General features: G+C 41.5%; 1 protein-coding gene across 1 annotated transcript in view; it reads left to right on the top strand.

Moving 5' to 3' along the window:
• The window catches only part of LOC145414591 (sodium channel protein 1 brain-like), a 1,229,691-nt gene that overhangs the window by 648,423 nt on the left and 564,875 nt on the right, over positions 1–16,393 (top strand). The window lies entirely within an intron of this gene.

Here is a 16,393-nt window from a genome sequence, read left to right as displayed (position 1 = left end):
CCATGTGACTCCACAGGCTCCTCTTAAATAACTCATTTCCACTGCTCTCACTCTTGACTTGTGCCCTTCCAACAACGTCCAAGCTTCACTTCCATACGTTAGAGTTGGTATCACAATACTGTCAAGTGGTAACTTTTTCACTTCCATGCTGACTTCCCTGTTTCTTATCACTGTTTTCAAAGAACCAACAACCTTTCTTGCCTGCTGTACCCTTTCAAGCACTTCACCCTCCAAACCTCCATCCTTACTCATCACACTACCCAAGTACTTAAACATACTCACATTTTCCAATTCCTCACCATCTAACCTTGCTGTACATTCACTGACTTCACCTCTCTCAAAGACCATCACTTTACTCTTCCCTACATTCACCTTTAGATTCCGTTTCTTACACGCTCTCCCAAACTCATCCACCAAACCTTGCAGCTCCCCTTCGTCTTCACTCAACAACACAGTATCCTCTGCAAACAACAGTACAGGGAGTTTCCAAACACTACCCTCTCTCACCAGGGCCACTCCAACATCCACTACCCTATCTTGTACCTCTTTTATTACCCCATCCATGTACAGATTGAACAACCATGGAGACATGACACATCCCTGTTTGAACCCGACCTTCAAAGAGAAAAATTAACTCAGTTCACCATCCACACACAGTGCTGCCTTAGCACCATCATACATACTCTTCACAACATTCAACAACTTCCCATCTACTCCATATATTCTGAATACTTTCCACAATCCTTGTCTATCCACCCTGTCATATGCTTTCTCCAAATCCATGAAAGCTGCATACAACCTCTTTCCTTTCTCTAGAAACTTTTCCACTAAAGATCTAAGAATGAATATCTGATCTACACAACCTCTTCCCTTCCTAAAGCCTCCCTGTTCTTCTCCAACTAATTCCTCTGTTATTTCCCTAACTCTGTCAATAAGTATCCTACCATACACTTTTCCTATTATACTAAGAAGACAAATGCCCCTATGATTACCACACACTTCTTTTTCCCCTTTTCCTTTGTACAAGGGAATAATTATACCTGACCTCCAATCCTCCGGGACTCTACCTTCCTCCCAGGCCAATCTGCACATCTTCCACATCCATTCTACAACTATCTCTTCCCCCATGCTTCAACATTTCACCACACACTCCATCAATTCCTGGGGCTTTCCCCAATTTAACTTTCTTCATTGCTTCCACAACTTCTATCCTACTGATTTCTTCCTGTCTTCTCACCTCCCTCCTTCTCCCAGCCATTCCCTATCCATTTATACTCGCATCACTTCCATCCTTTATGTTCAACAATTCCTTAAAGTGTTCTCTCCATCTGCTCACTTTTTCTCCCTTCTCCACTAGTAATCCACCATTTTTATCTTTCACTCCTCTGCCAACTTCACTTCCACCCTGTCTTATTCTCTTCACCTCTCTCCAGAACATTTTCTTACAGTCCCTCCACTGTACACTCAAATTCCTTCCAAATTCCTCATCCACTTTCTTCTTACAAAATCTCTTACTAATCTTTTCACCTCTCCCTTTCTTTCTACATATAACTCTCTCTTCCCCCTCTCAACTTCTTCCGCGCCCCTATTTCTCATCCATTCATTATATGCTTTCTTCTTTTGTGCCACAGCCTGTCTCACCTCTTCATTCCACCACGCTGTTCCTTGCACCCCCCTTCGTCTTCTCCTCATCCCACACACCACATCACATGCTGCACATATTTCTTCTGTGAATATCCTGCACACACCTTCCGCATCCCCCATCTGCTCCAATTCATATTTGCCCAATTGTTCCTCCACTTCTCTCTTATATTCTGCCTTTTTCTCATCCTCTTGTAACCTTTCCACTCTCCTTGCAAATACTTCTTCCTGTCTTTTCCTTCTTCTATTAATCCATCTTATTTGTATCTTGATTCTGGCCACCACCAAGCAGTGGTCAGAAAGTCCACTCCCTCAACCTCTATAAGCACTTGCATCCATTACACATCTTCGCATCCTTTCATCCACACACACATAATCAATCATTGCCTTCCTTTCATTCAGTTCACCACCCACCCTTCTCATCACTCGCCATGTATACCTGTGGATCATTTTGTGCCTGGAGAGGGTATACCTGTGGAAGAATTTGTCGAGTTGATATTGCAAAAACTGAGTCATTGATGCATTAAAAACAACCAGATTATTTTTACTCCAGTCAGAGATACGAGCCAAGTCAGACATTAGGTGTGCCATAGCCTCATCCCTTGTGTGTTGAAGTAACTGCTGAGATGGACGTTGTGGATATCGATTGGAAAGGTGAAGGGTAGAGTCATCAATGTATGAGTGGATAGGGTTAGATGTACAGCTTAGAAGGTCATTGATGAGTAAAAGGAAGAGAGTTGGTGACAGGACAGAGCCCTGAGGAACACCACTGTTAATAGATCTAGGAGAAGAACGATGGCCGTCTACAACAGCGGCTATAGAACGACCAGAAAGGAAGCTAGAGATGAAGGCACAGATAGAAGGATGGAAACTGTAAGAGAGCAGTTTAGAAATTAAAGATTTATGCCAGACTCGATCGAAAGGCTTTGAGATGTCAAGTGCAATGGCAAAGCTTTCGCCAAAGTCCTGAAAGGAGGATGACCAGGAGTCTGAAAGGTAGGTGAGAAGATCGCCTGTGGAGCGTCTCTGACGGAACCCATACTGGCGATCAGAAAGAAGGTTGTGATCGGAAAGATGCTTTTAAATTTTTCTATTAAGAAGAGACTTGAAAACTTTTTAGATACAGGATGTTAAAGCAATTGGATGATAGTTAGAGGGTTGGGAATGGTCACCCTTCTTTGGGACTGGCTGAATGAGAGCAAACTTCCAGCAAGAAGGAAAGTTACAAGTTGATAGACAAAGGCGAAAGAGTTTGCCTAGGCAGGGTGTAAGCACAGAAGCACAGTTCTTGAGAGCAACAGGAGGGACTCCATCAGGCCCAGATGCCTTATTAGTATTGAGGCCTATGATGGCAGAAAATACATCAGCTGAAGAAATTTTAATGTCAGCCATGAGGAAGTCAAAGGGGGGGGAAGTGATGGAGGAACAGCACCGGAATCATCTAAGGTGGAGTTGGAGGAGAAAGTCTGAGTGAAAAGATCTTCTTTATCAGTAGAAGAAATAGCTACAGAGCTATCAGAGTAGAAAAGAGGAGGGAAGGATGATGAGGTAAGGTTGTTAGAATGGTTTTTGGCAAGGTGCCAGAATTAGCTGGAAGAATTCGAGTTAGAGAGTTGAGAGCATTTTGTATGGATGAAATTATTTTTAGGAGAGCGAAGAACAGACTTAGCACGATTCCGGGTAGAAATGTATAAAAGATGTAATACAGGGGTGGGTTGGCTCCGGTACCTTTTATAGGCCCTCTCCTTGTTGCAGACAGCATTAGAACAAGCGTGATTAAACCAAGGCTTTCATGCATTAGTCGAAGGATATGAGAAGGGAATGTATGCTTCCATGCCAGAGAGAATAACCTCCGTAATGCGCAAGGCACACCCAGATGGCTCCTGGCCATGGAAGCAATAATCATTCCAGGGAAAATCAAGGAAGTACTGCCTGAGAACCTCCCAAGCTGCAGCTCCAAAGTGCCACAGACGACATTTCTTTGGAGGGTCCACAGGCCGTACCGGAGCGATAGGACAGGTTAAGATGATAAGGTTGTGATCGGAGGAGCCCAACGGAGAGAAAAGATTAACAGTGTAAGCAGAAGGATTAGTTTTAAGGAGGAGGTCAAGTATGTTGGAGCTCTCTCCAAGGCGGTCAGGGATACGGGTAGGGTGCTGTACAAGCTGCTCTAGGTCATTAAGGGTAGAAAAGGTGTAGGCTTGTTCACCAGGTGGATCAGTGAAAGAAGAGGAGAGCCAAAGGTGGTGGTGAACATTGAAATCTCCTAGAATGGAGATTTCAGAGAAAGGAGAAACGGATAGAATGTATTCCATCGTAGAAGTAAGATAGTCAAAGAATTTTTGATAGTTAGTAGAATTAGGAGATAAGTAAACACCACAGATATATTTAGTTAGAGAATGACAGGAAAGCTGAAGCCAGAGTGTAGGGAATTCAGAAGAATCGAGTTCAGAAACACGAGTGCAAGATAAGTTGTTGCGTATATATACACAACAGCCACCTTTGGCTTTGAAATGAGTATAGAGAAAGTAGGAGGATACAGAAAACGGTCTGCTCTCAGTTGCCTCAGGCAGCTGAGTCTCAGTTAGAAAAAGAAGATGAAGTTTAGAGAAGGAGAGGTGATGCTCAACAGAGCGAAAGTTAGAGGAAAGGCCACCAATGTTGCAGAAATGAAGAGGAAGAGAGCCAGACGGTGGTTCCAGGCATCTTGAGTCGTCACCAGGAGAGAGGCAGAAGGTGGGGGCATTTATGGTCCCCCCCGTGGGGACACCGAGGCTGTTATTTGATGCCATTTTTTCAAAATTTTGAAATGGAAGTGTGGTTTGTACTGTGCATGTAGTTTGGTGTTGATAGAGATACTTGTATTAGAGAGCATGCTGGCCTACTCTCTATGTTACTGAGACACTTAAAAAGTTCAGCAAAGGGGGATGGTTGTGACCTAGTCCCGAGGGCTGATGAAACGGGAGCTCCAGCTCTCCCTGTCCTCAGCTTTCCATCTGCCTTGGGAGTACTGCCCTGCTCAACTGGTGCTACAGTCTACTCCTCAGCATGTACTCTTTTTGATACAGGTGCACAGAATACCTTCATTTCTGCTGATATTGTAGAGAAATTAAAGTTACCCATTACAGGCAAGTAAATCTAGGCATTACGGGGTTTTCAGCTACTAAAGAAGCACAATTCTTTGATTTAGTTAGACCTTTAATACAGTTTGACAGATATAAATGCTGTGTAACAGCAGCTGTATAAGATGGAAACAATTATATTTATCAAAGGACTGAAGGAAACCTCTGACCATCTACACAGCTTAGGGATAAGGTTGGCTAAATAGAATGTGAAGTCAGATGCTATGGGTTCCATAAAAGTGATTATTGGGTCAGAGTACTGTGAAAGATTCCTACATAGGACTTTCAAGCAGAATATAGTACAGTTGTTCAAGAGTCAAGGAAGTAGCCTTATTATGGGTCAGGTTCCTTTTCTAAAGCAGGTCAGAGGAGAGGCCAAATTGGTGGACCCAGTCTTTTTTACCCCCACGCAGTCATTGATGGTAGCTAGAATAGGTGCAGAATTAGAACCTACCCAAATAAATGACTTATCGGAGCAGAAAATTGAGCCTCTGCACAAATATTGGGACTTAGTTACTGTAAGAATACACTCTGAAGAACCAATCCGTGGAGATAAAATAACTATGGATATTCCATTTATGATCAGTCTGTGGAATTTAAAGATGGACAGTATTGGGTTGAATTCCCATGGAAGCTAAACCATTCAGAGTTACCACCAAATTACCAGGCAGCTAAGACTCAGTTAAATTCTCTTTTAAGAAAGTTGTGAGACCGCAGAACATCTAACAATATATGATAATATTATAAAGGATCAGTTGAAGAATAAGTTTATAGAAGAGGTAGAATTCCCTGTTAATCTTAAAGGTGGACATTATTTACCACATCCTGCTGTAACCAAGGATTCAGTAACAATTCCCATAAGGATAGTTTTTAATTGTAGTAGTAAAGTGTCCAAAGGATTTGCTAGCTTCAGTGACCACCTATACTGTGGACCTACACTAACACAGTAGTTGGAGAACATGTTATTAAGATTTAGAAAGAAACCTTATGCTTATATAGCAGACATTAATAAGGCTTTTCTTAGAATAGGATTGAGAATGGAGTATAGAATATTTTCAAAATTCCTCTGGCCTCAAGACCCTCAAAATGAGGGTAATCCTTTGAAAACTTACTGTTTCTGATTGGTGCTCTTTGGCTCTTGTGCTAGTCCTTTCCTGCTATGCAACACTTTGAAAAATCATTTTGGAAATGCCAAATGCCCAGAAACAGGGCAGGCCTTCCATATGGATAATTTACTAGGTGTTGCTGATACAGACACAGAAGCATTGAAGACTTTTGATGTAGCCAATTCCGAATGTGGGAAGGCAGATTTGCCGTTATGGAGCTGGAATACAAATTCATGCTTTTAAGGAATAGAATACAAGAGGAGTATCCTAATATTGACATTCCCAAAACTCAAAATGTATTGGGTCTTAACTTGGATGCAAGGGCTGATGAGATAAGTCTAATGCCAATGAAGTTCTCTGATGTAACACTCACCAAGAGGTCCTTGTTAAATGATATCTCTATGTTATATTAGCCTTTAGGATTGGTCAGTCCCATAGTTATTAGAGGCAGATGTTTAGTGCAAGAGGCTTGGCGAGAAAGGTTGGACTGGGACACTGAATTAGGTGAGACGTATGTTGAGCAGTGAGAACAGATCAGAAAGGAATTTGAAAAATCATCAAGCATATGTATTCTCAGGCAGATAAAAAGTAATGAGCCATCACATTTGCATATATTTTGTGATGCATTTCAAAAGACATATGGGGCAGTACCTTATTGTGCAACAAGAGATTATAGTAAAATTATTATGTCCATTGCACCAATTAAAGGAAGAACCCTTCCTCAAATGGAATTGGCGTCCATAGAAGTAGAAACTAAGTTGGCCGGTTATTTAACCACCACTCTTGACACACAGTTTGAGGATACAGTATTTATATATGAACTGACCGGGAGATATCTCTTTACTAGATAGGAAAGGAAGACAGTAAAATTCCTTTCATCTGCAATAGAGTGAACACCATAAAAAAACTGTCTTCCAAATTTAAGTTTATGCATGTATCCTTAAATCAAAACCCAGCTGATCTGCCCTTGAGAGGCTTGACAGTAAAGAGATTGCTCAGATATGACTTGTGGTTCAAGGGTCCTAAATGGTTACTTACAAAAGAATGGCCTGAGCAGTAGGGTTGCCGTACGTCCGGATTTTCCCGGACATGTCCTGCATTTAGGTTTCAAAATCTTCGTCTGGGAAGAATTTTAAAAATTCTCCAAAAGTCTAGAATTTCAGCTTCCATCACTTTTTCTTGAAAAATTTTATATACTATTAAACACTAATGATAGAGAGAGAGAGAGATTCGTTTTCATCAGTTAGTAAGTGTTGCCAACGTAGCAACTAGCTAAAGTGACCTGCACTTTCCTCTTGTTCAGACATTATTATTTTTATTTTTCATACTTACTCTTATTATAACCATAAAATAAATGGTAATTGCATGCAATTATTGGCTTTGTTTTCATTTTTACACTCTAGCATTTGTTATTCTTATGATCTTATCCTGCATCTTAGGCATTGTTGCTATCTATCTATCTATCTATTGCCAGACGCCTCAATCCCGTTTGGGGTGGCCACAAACAAGTCGCCTCCAAGTCGCCCTGTCCCCCGCCATTTCACTGCCCTGCTCCCAACTCACACCCCCCTCTCTCATATACCTCTCCATCCCATCCCTCCATCTCATCCTCGGCCTCCCCCTCCCTCTTCCCCCCTCCACCTAACTCACATACACTCTCTTCGTCAGTCTTTCACCCTCCATCCTCTCCACACGGCCAAACCACCTCAGTGTGTTCCTCATAACGCTTCCTATCACATCCACATCCACACCACAACGCTTCTTTATATCCTCATTCGTCAGCCTGTCTCTCCACGTGACTCCACAGGCTCCTCTTAAATAACTCATTTCCACTGCTCTCACTCTTGACTTGTGTCCTTCCAACAATGTCCAAGCTTCACTTCCGTACGTCAGAGTTGGTATCACAATACTGTCATGTAGTAACTTTTTCACTTCCATGCTCACTTCCCTGCTTCTTATCACTGCTTTCAAAGAACCAGCAACCTTTCTTCCCTGCTGTACCCTTTCAAGCACTTCACCCTCCAAACCTCCATCCTTACTCATCACACTACCCAAGTACTTAAACGTACTCACATTTTCCAGTTCCTCACCATCCAACCTCGCTGTACATTCACTAACTTCACCTCTCTCAAAGACCATCACTTTACTCTTCCCTACATTCACCTTTAGATTCCGTTTCTTACACACTCTCTCAAACTCATCCACCAAGCCTTGCAGCTCCCCTTCATCTTCACTCAACAACACAGTATCCTCTGCAAACAACAGTACAGGGAGTTTCCTAACACTATCCTCTCTCACCAGGGCCACTCCAACATCCACTACCCTACCTTGTACCTCTTTTATTACCCCATCCATGTACAGATTGAACAACCATGGAGACATGACACATCCCTGTTTCAACCCGACCTTCAAAGAGAAAAATTCACTTAGTTCACCATCCACACGCACTGCAGCCTTCGCACCATCGTACATACTCTTCACAGCATTCAACAACTTCCCATCTACTCCATATATTCTTACCACTTTCCACAATCCTTGTCTATCCACCCTGTCATATGCTTTCTCCAAATCTATGAAAGCCGCATACAACTTCTTTCCCTTCTCTAGAAACTTTTCCACTAAAGATCTAAGAATGAATATCTGATCTACACAACCTCTTCCCTTCCTAAAGCCTCCCTGTTCTTCTCCAACTAATTTCTCTGTTCTTTCTCTAACTCTGTCTATAAGTATCCTACCATACACTTTTCTTATTATACTAAGAAGACAAGTGCCCCTATGATTACCACACACTTCTTTTTCCCCTTTTCCATTGTACAAGGGAATAATTATACCTGACTTCCAATCCTCCGGGACTCTACCTTCCTCTCAGGCCAATCTGCACATCTTCCACATCCATTCTACTACTATCTCTCCCCCATGCTTCAGCATTTCACCACACACTCCATCAATTCCTGGGGCTTTCCCCGATTTAACTTTCTTCATTGCTTCCACAACTTCTATCCTACTGATTTCTTCCTGTCTTCTCACCTCCCTCCTTCTCCCAGCCATTCCCCAGCCACTTATACTCGCATTACTTCCATCCTCTACGTTCAACAATTCCTTAAAGTGTTCTCTCCATCTGTTCAGTTTTTCTCCCTTCTCCACTAGTAATCTACCACTTTTATCGTTCACTCCCCTGCTAACTTCATTTCCACCCTGTCTTACTCTTTTCACTTCTCTCCAGAACATTTTCTTACAGTCCCTCCACTTTACACTCAAATTCCTTCCAGATTCCTCATCCACTCTCTTTTTACTCTCTCTTACTAATCTTTTCACCTCTCTCTTTCTTTCCACATATAACTCTCTCTTCCGCCTCTCAACTTCTTCCACGCCCCTGTTTCTCATCCATTCATTGTATGCTTTCTTCTTTTGTGCCACAGCCCGTTTCACCTCTTCATTCCACCACGCTGTTCCTTGCACCCCCCTCTGTCTTCTCTTCCTTCCACACACCACATCACATGCTGCACATATTTCTTCTGTAAATATCTTACACACACCTTCCACGTCTCCCATCTGCTCCAATTCATATTTGCCCAATCGTTCCTCAACTTCTCTCTTATACTCTCCCTTTTTCTCATCCTCTTGTAACCTTTCCACTCTCCTTGCAACTACTCCTTCCTCTCGTCTTTCCCTTCTTCTATTCCTCCATCTTACTTGCATTCTAATTCTGGCCACCACTGAGTAGTGGTCAGAAAGTCCACTCCCCCAACCTCTATACACTCTTGCATCCTTTACACATCTTCGCATCCTTTCATCCACACACACATAATCAATCATTGCCTTCCTTTCATTCAGTTCACCACCCACCCTTCTCATCACTCGCCATGTATACCTGTGGATCATTTTATGCCTGAAGAGGGTATTGGCTATCACCAACCCCCTCCCAGCACAAATGTCCACTAACGCACTCCCATTCTCATCTATCTCAGCAGGCACACCCCACTCACCAACTATTCCATCCACCTTCACATTCCCAACTTTACCATTCATATCACCAATCAAAAACACTCTCTCATTCCTTCCAAACTTTTCCATACACACTTCCACATTTGTCCAGAACTCTTCTCTCACTCTTCTAGCACGATCTTGCGTTGGTGTATACACACACAATCGCCCACATTTTTATTCCAACTTTCAACTTTACCCACACAATCCTTGACCCAACTGATCCATACTGTCTTATGCTCCTCTTCCATCTTTTACTCACAACTATACATACTCCTTCCTTTGCCCTCTCATTCTCACCTACTCCTGCACATATACCCCATCCATACTCCCATTCTCTCACACTTTCTTCTCTCCATTTTGTTTCAGTTATTCCACATACATCCACTTTCGCACCCTCAAGCACCTGAACAATCTCTCTCTCTTTCACCTCATCATTTGCTCCTCTTACATTCCATGTACTCATTACCAAGTCCTTTGTCCGGTCCTGGGTCGTCATCGTTTGGTCAGTCCTTGTCCGAGGCTTCTTGTTTGTTTTTTTAGTTAGTTGTTTTCCGGGGAGGGGCACTAACCCTCCGCCAACACTTTTAGTCGCCTTTTACGACAAGCAGGGATACTGGGGGAGTATTCTTGAAAACCCCCCTACCCCCAGTTCTGTACCTTGCCTGTTTTTTCCAGTATATTGTAAAAAAGAGTAAAGAAGGCACTGCAGTTGGATTGAGCCTGTGTAGGTTTATATCCAAGGGATGGTTGGGGTTTATTGCTCACGTAATGCCACTCGGGGATGAGTGAGGCTGGTCACTCTCATCTTAAATGTCAGGATAATGGATCATGGATGGGCGGATGCATTACAGTAGCACTGATATATATATATATATATATATATATATATATATATATATACAGTAGAAGTCCTATTTTTTGGCATCTTGGGACCAGGCAAGTGCCGAAATATCAAAATTGTCGAATTATCAAAAACCCTACCCACTCAGTACCTTATATGTTTTGGTGAACATTGTCATCACTACTCATATCATTACAAATGTGTTTGGAGAGAGTACTGTATACTGTTTGATACTGTACAATACTGTAATGAATACAGTACTATACATGAATATGAAAAATAAAGAAATTAGTGAACATACTCTATATACAGTACACCCTCATTATCGACTTTTTTTTATTGACGGATTTGATTATCGACGGTTTTTTTGTCTCCTGGGAGTTAAATTATTATTATTAAAAAAATAAAAAAATAAAGAATTGTATTGGCACCTCCTAGCAAGTTTGTGCGCCATCCTGCCAGGTGTCTCTGGCTGCTCGCAGCATGTTCCCGCCGACCCAACAAACAACAGCATCAGTACACGTTTGTCTGTTGTTTTCATATCGTGTTCGGTCACATCTATCGTGCTTTCGCGATCATCAAGGCTCCGAAGCGCCCTTGTAACACTCCAACTGGAAATAAGGCAGCTAAGAGAGCAAGGAAAGTACTTACCTTGGAAGTAAAGAACGAAATATTACAAAAACTTAGAAGTGGAATGAGCTATGCAGCGGTTGGTCGCGAGTATGGCATGAATGAGTCCAGTGTTCGTGGCATAAAATGGAGAGAAAAAGACATTAAAGATGCTGTGGCTTCGTGCACACCAGGATCGGCTAAAGTAACGATGCATGTGAGAGATGATGCCTTGGTGAAGGTGGAAAAGGCACTGAATATTTGGACTGAGGACTTAAACCGTCGACACGTGCCGCTAGACTCCCAGTTCATCAGAAACAAAGCAAAACAACTCTATGCTCGGTTTGCTGGTGAAAGCAGTGGTGTTGGTGAAGATAATGGTGATGAAAGTGAGGCAGGTGAAAATAGTGATGATGGTGATGAAAGTAATGACGATGGTGATAGGCCTAGTAATGTTGGTGCTTCTAGGCAAAAGAAATTTGCAGCCAGCAAGGGCTGGTTCGAGAATTTTAAGAAAAGGTATGGCCTACATAACATTAGGATGACTGGTGTAGCAGCTTCAGCAGATCAGATAGCAGGAGAATCGTACCCACGTGACTTTGCTGAACTTATAAGGGAGAAAGGGTACAGGCATGAACAAGTGTTTAATGCGGACGAAACACGCCTGTGGTGGAAGAAAATGCCTAAAAGAACGTACATTTCGAAGGAGGAGAAAAGTGCGCCAGGCTTTAAAGCAGCAAAAGATCGTGTGTCTGTGCTGTTGTGTGGTAATGCAGAAGGACATATGATAAAACCCATGCTCCTGTATCATTTGTTATAATGTTAAAGATGAGTTGGATTTTTTGTCAATAAAGGATATTTCTTGCAAAAGTTAGGCAGAGATTAAATATGAAATATACGAGCATAAGGAGAGTTGAATTTTCCTAAAAGAAGATCCTAGCGAAAGCTAGGCTAAGATTCATCTTTGATAGCATAAACTGCCATACAGTCGTGAAAATTTAGGTCTGGGAGAAATGGAATATCAAGAATGAAAGGAAGCTCTTGAGAATGAAAGTAAATAGGAGAGCGTGGTCTCTCTGGTATGAGCTAGCAGCACTGGCGTGTGTTGTGAAGATTGGTGCGAACAGCTGATCTAACGTAACACTTGCCCCACACTCTCAGTTATTAGAACGTATGAATGACCACCACTGCTGCTTTCGTTTTTTTTTTTTTTTTTTTTTTTTACACACTCGGTTATGTAAACATATGGATAGCTACAACTGCTGGTTTCGCCTTTTATTTTTAGATGAAGTGAGGTGTAAGTGGAGAGAGAAGTGATGATACAGCAGCCATTACAAGTTGAGGTCCAGTGTACGACCACTATGCATCAACATCAGAGATTATGCTATTTTTTCCATAATTCTTTACTTAATATAAGTAGTTTTATTATGATATTCAGTTTTTCAATTGCCTAACTAATTTATTTCTAAGAAACACTAAAACTAAACTCCATATTACCTACGAGTGATTGAAGGGATATTAAAATATATAAATAAAGGGTACCTGACCAGACGAAAATCGGTATCGACGGTTTTAGGCATCGGCGGGTATCTTAGGTACCTATCCCCCGTCGATAATGAGGGTGTACTGTAAATGTAATGATACAGTAGGCCTACAAGTTCACATGCACTTACCTAAACTTATAGTCGGTTCCTTAATTACATATGTACAATAGAAGGGGTTGATTGGAGTCTGCTACTGCTGGAAGAAGTCCCCAGCAGTAGAGGGGACGAAAAAAATCGGAAAATTTGCCGAATGATCAGAGATTTTCGTAAATGGGACTATTTCTCAAAACTGCCGAAATGGCAGATTTGCCGGGGAATTGGATGCCGAAGAATTGGACTTTTACTGTATATATATATATATATATATATGGGTTTCATAATGCCAAAACCCCACTTTGTGTTGGGGTGGGTGGGAGCATGCCTTTCAGCGGAGGCGTCCGGTATTTTAACTGTTCAGATATGGCAACCCTACTGAGCAGAAACAGTATAATATTTCCGAAGTTAGTGTAGTGAACCTGGATCCTATAGTACCTGAGCCAGATGTGATAGACATTAGTAGATTTTCATCAATTAGACAACTCCTTAACACTGCTAATTTAGTTGTAAAAAATTTTTTATAAGAAAGTGGGATTTGAGGAGTTTGATCCTAGGAAATATTGGGTGAAAAGGTTGGAAAAGAAATATTATGGAGAGATTTTTTATCTTTTATGCCGAAGCACTAGCATTAAGAATAAACTTTTGAGGGATTTAAGATTATTCTTAGACAGAATGGGTCTAATGAGATACCTTGGCAGAATAGTAAAGACTGATTTGCCTCTCCAAACTAGACATCCTATTTTGTTAACCCATGAATGATTCTTTGTACACCTACTGTAATTGTTAAGGAAGTCCATTGGTTATCTCTTCATGGAGGTGTGCCACAGAGTTTGGCCTTAGTCCGAGAAAGGTATTGGATTCATGAAGGTAGACAGGTTGTAATGAAATATCTCAAGAGTTGCATTATATGTAGGAAGTATGAACAATGACCATATGACTATCCAGAACTTCTTGCTTTACCAAAGGATAGGGTAAATGTAAGTCTCCCTTTCAGAATAACTGGAATTGTTTACACAGGAGCTATAACTGCTACAGATGAGGGAACTCCCCGTAAGGTGTATATATATTTGTTTATCTGCACCTGCACTATGGCAGTCTATGTAAAAATGGCAGAAGATTTTAATTCAGAGACATTCCTGAACGTATTCAGAAGATTTGCAGCTAGACAATCTTGTCCTAGTAAATTAATAAGTAACAATGGAACCAATTTCATTGGAGCATCACCTCTAATTTTAATTATAATGCATGACCCAAATGTTAAGTCAACCCTTGGAATCCGAAATTGTACCTAGCGGTTCATTGCTCCTAGAGTCCCATGGCAAAGTAGGTTCACAGAACGAATGATTGGGATTGTGAGGAGCTGCCTAAGGAAAACCTGACATGGAAGTAAGATCACTGGAGAGGAGCTGAGAACAGTAATAATTGAAATTGATGCTAGAATTAATGATAGACGTTAAACCTATCTGGATGATACTAGTGTAGCAGCTGGGGCCTTGACACCAGCTCCATCCAGTGTTTTGTGTTGATATCCAGGAGGAAGCAGATGATCCCATCATAGAGAATAATGAACCAGGCATCATCTGCTTGAGAGATGTCAACATTTGAAAAGAGTATTGATCATTTGGAATAGATATTGGGGTGAAGATTATCTTTTGAGCTGCCAGTAACAAGTCAGTCATAAACATAGGAGATGTGGTCTTAGTAAAAACCAACCAACCAAGATCTCAGTGGCCATTAGCTGAAGTCACCTCCACACATCCAGATTCAGAGGGGGTGCAGAGACTTGTTAGAATTAAATGCTGGGGACAACCAATATAAAAACCATTGATAAATTGGTGCCCCTGAAGTTAACAGATATCCTTGAGACTGTGAAAGGTGGATAAAATGTGCGACCTAGAATGGCCGCAGCATGGAGTTCTCGAGACTTGTGGAGATATCTTCTGGCTAGGGGTCACATTACATGATACAGCTTATCATATTTTGCCCGGCCCCAAAACTGCGGAAATTATTTTTCCCCAGAGCAAGGTATCTTGTGGTTAGCAGTAAAATGTGCAAGATTTAAGTAGTTGTCCTTGTTGAAAGCAGAGGAAAATACCAGAGAATGTTTATTGCCAATTCAAGCAGTTTGTTTGCCCAGGGATTTGTTTTAGTTTCTTTTAATAATCTTTATTATCAATAAATTAAATGCTACTGCATTTAACCTTTATAGACATCTATATTTTAAATATGTGTAGAAATACTTAGGAAGTTTCCACTGTATGTGGCTGTGCCTGCATGTTGAGGTGACGTGGAAAATGGGAGAAGGTATTAGATCTTAATGTACATAAAATGAATATTTGATCTTATTCTTATTTGACATTAAGATTGGTTTGTTAAGCTGGGCCTTCCTTGTAAAGTTTGTGGGGTAATTAATTGTATTTAAATTCATCCATCCATCATCCAATCCTAAGTTGCCCCATGAGGAGTGTAGGAGCCCAGGGCTAGGCAAGTTGGTCCTGACATTTAAGATGAGAGTGACCTGCCCCACTCATTCCTGAGTGGCATTATGTGAGCAATAAACCCCAACCACCCCTTGAAAATAAACCTTCACCAGCTCAGTCTGATTGGGGTGCTGTAATTACCCACTAAACTGCCAGGCTCCAAAACTTGGTTATATGGTTACCACCCGGTATAGTAAATGGTTTCCTGGTGTACAGGAAACTATTTGGCTTGTCACTCAGTGTAGAGTCACCTGCAGGCAGAAGTAAAAGGAAAGAATGAAGGAAAGAAAGACTGAAGGGGGGGTATAAACCGTAGGCAGAAGGATGAAGAAAGAATGAAGGAAAGACAGAAGAGGATGGAAGGAAAGAAGGATGGATGAGAGGACAGGGCAGACACCCGAGAGCAGCACTACATTGAGTGTGAGGATGATGAGCACCCCCACCTAATTGTAATTAAATAATGTTTGATATCTCTGAATCCTATGAGGAAGAGGAGATGTGCTGTTTCTCATTCAGTCCTGAGAAGGGTTAAGTTCGTTCAAGCTGCACACTGTAAATAATTGCACCAGGACAGTGGATAGACCCTCACAAACCTAACCAAGACCACTAGCCCTTTGTCATGTGTCATTCTGAAACTACCTAGCTAAGTATCCTTAGAGATTTGGCCAAATTGAGGGGAACTAGCTGTGATATGAGAATAAAGAATAGGTGAGTTAGGGTTAGTTATACCCACTCATTTAAAGAGACTCCATTTACTCAGTTTAACTTTGGTGTTAATAGTAGAATAACTTGAAACCAAGTTTATTATACAGTATATTTTTTCTGACTCAGCCACACATTTGCAGAATCAAAACCCAAGCTGAGGTGCTCACAATTACAGTCTGATCTTTTTTCTTGTGATATCCCTGAGGATAGTGGAAGAAGAATATTGCACTTGTTTGCTCTGCACGTCAAAGGCAGTTAAAAG

The sequence above is a fragment of the Coenobita brevimanus genome, chromosome 100, assembly GCF_032717465.1.
Source record: "Coenobita brevimanus isolate Jiangsu-jjx chromosome 100, ASM3271746v2, whole genome shotgun sequence".
Lineage (NCBI taxonomy): Eukaryota > Metazoa > Arthropoda > Malacostraca > Decapoda > Coenobitidae > Coenobita > Coenobita brevimanus.
The sequence above is the reverse complement of the archived record's forward strand: the minus strand, read 5'-3'. Positions and strand labels throughout refer to the sequence as shown.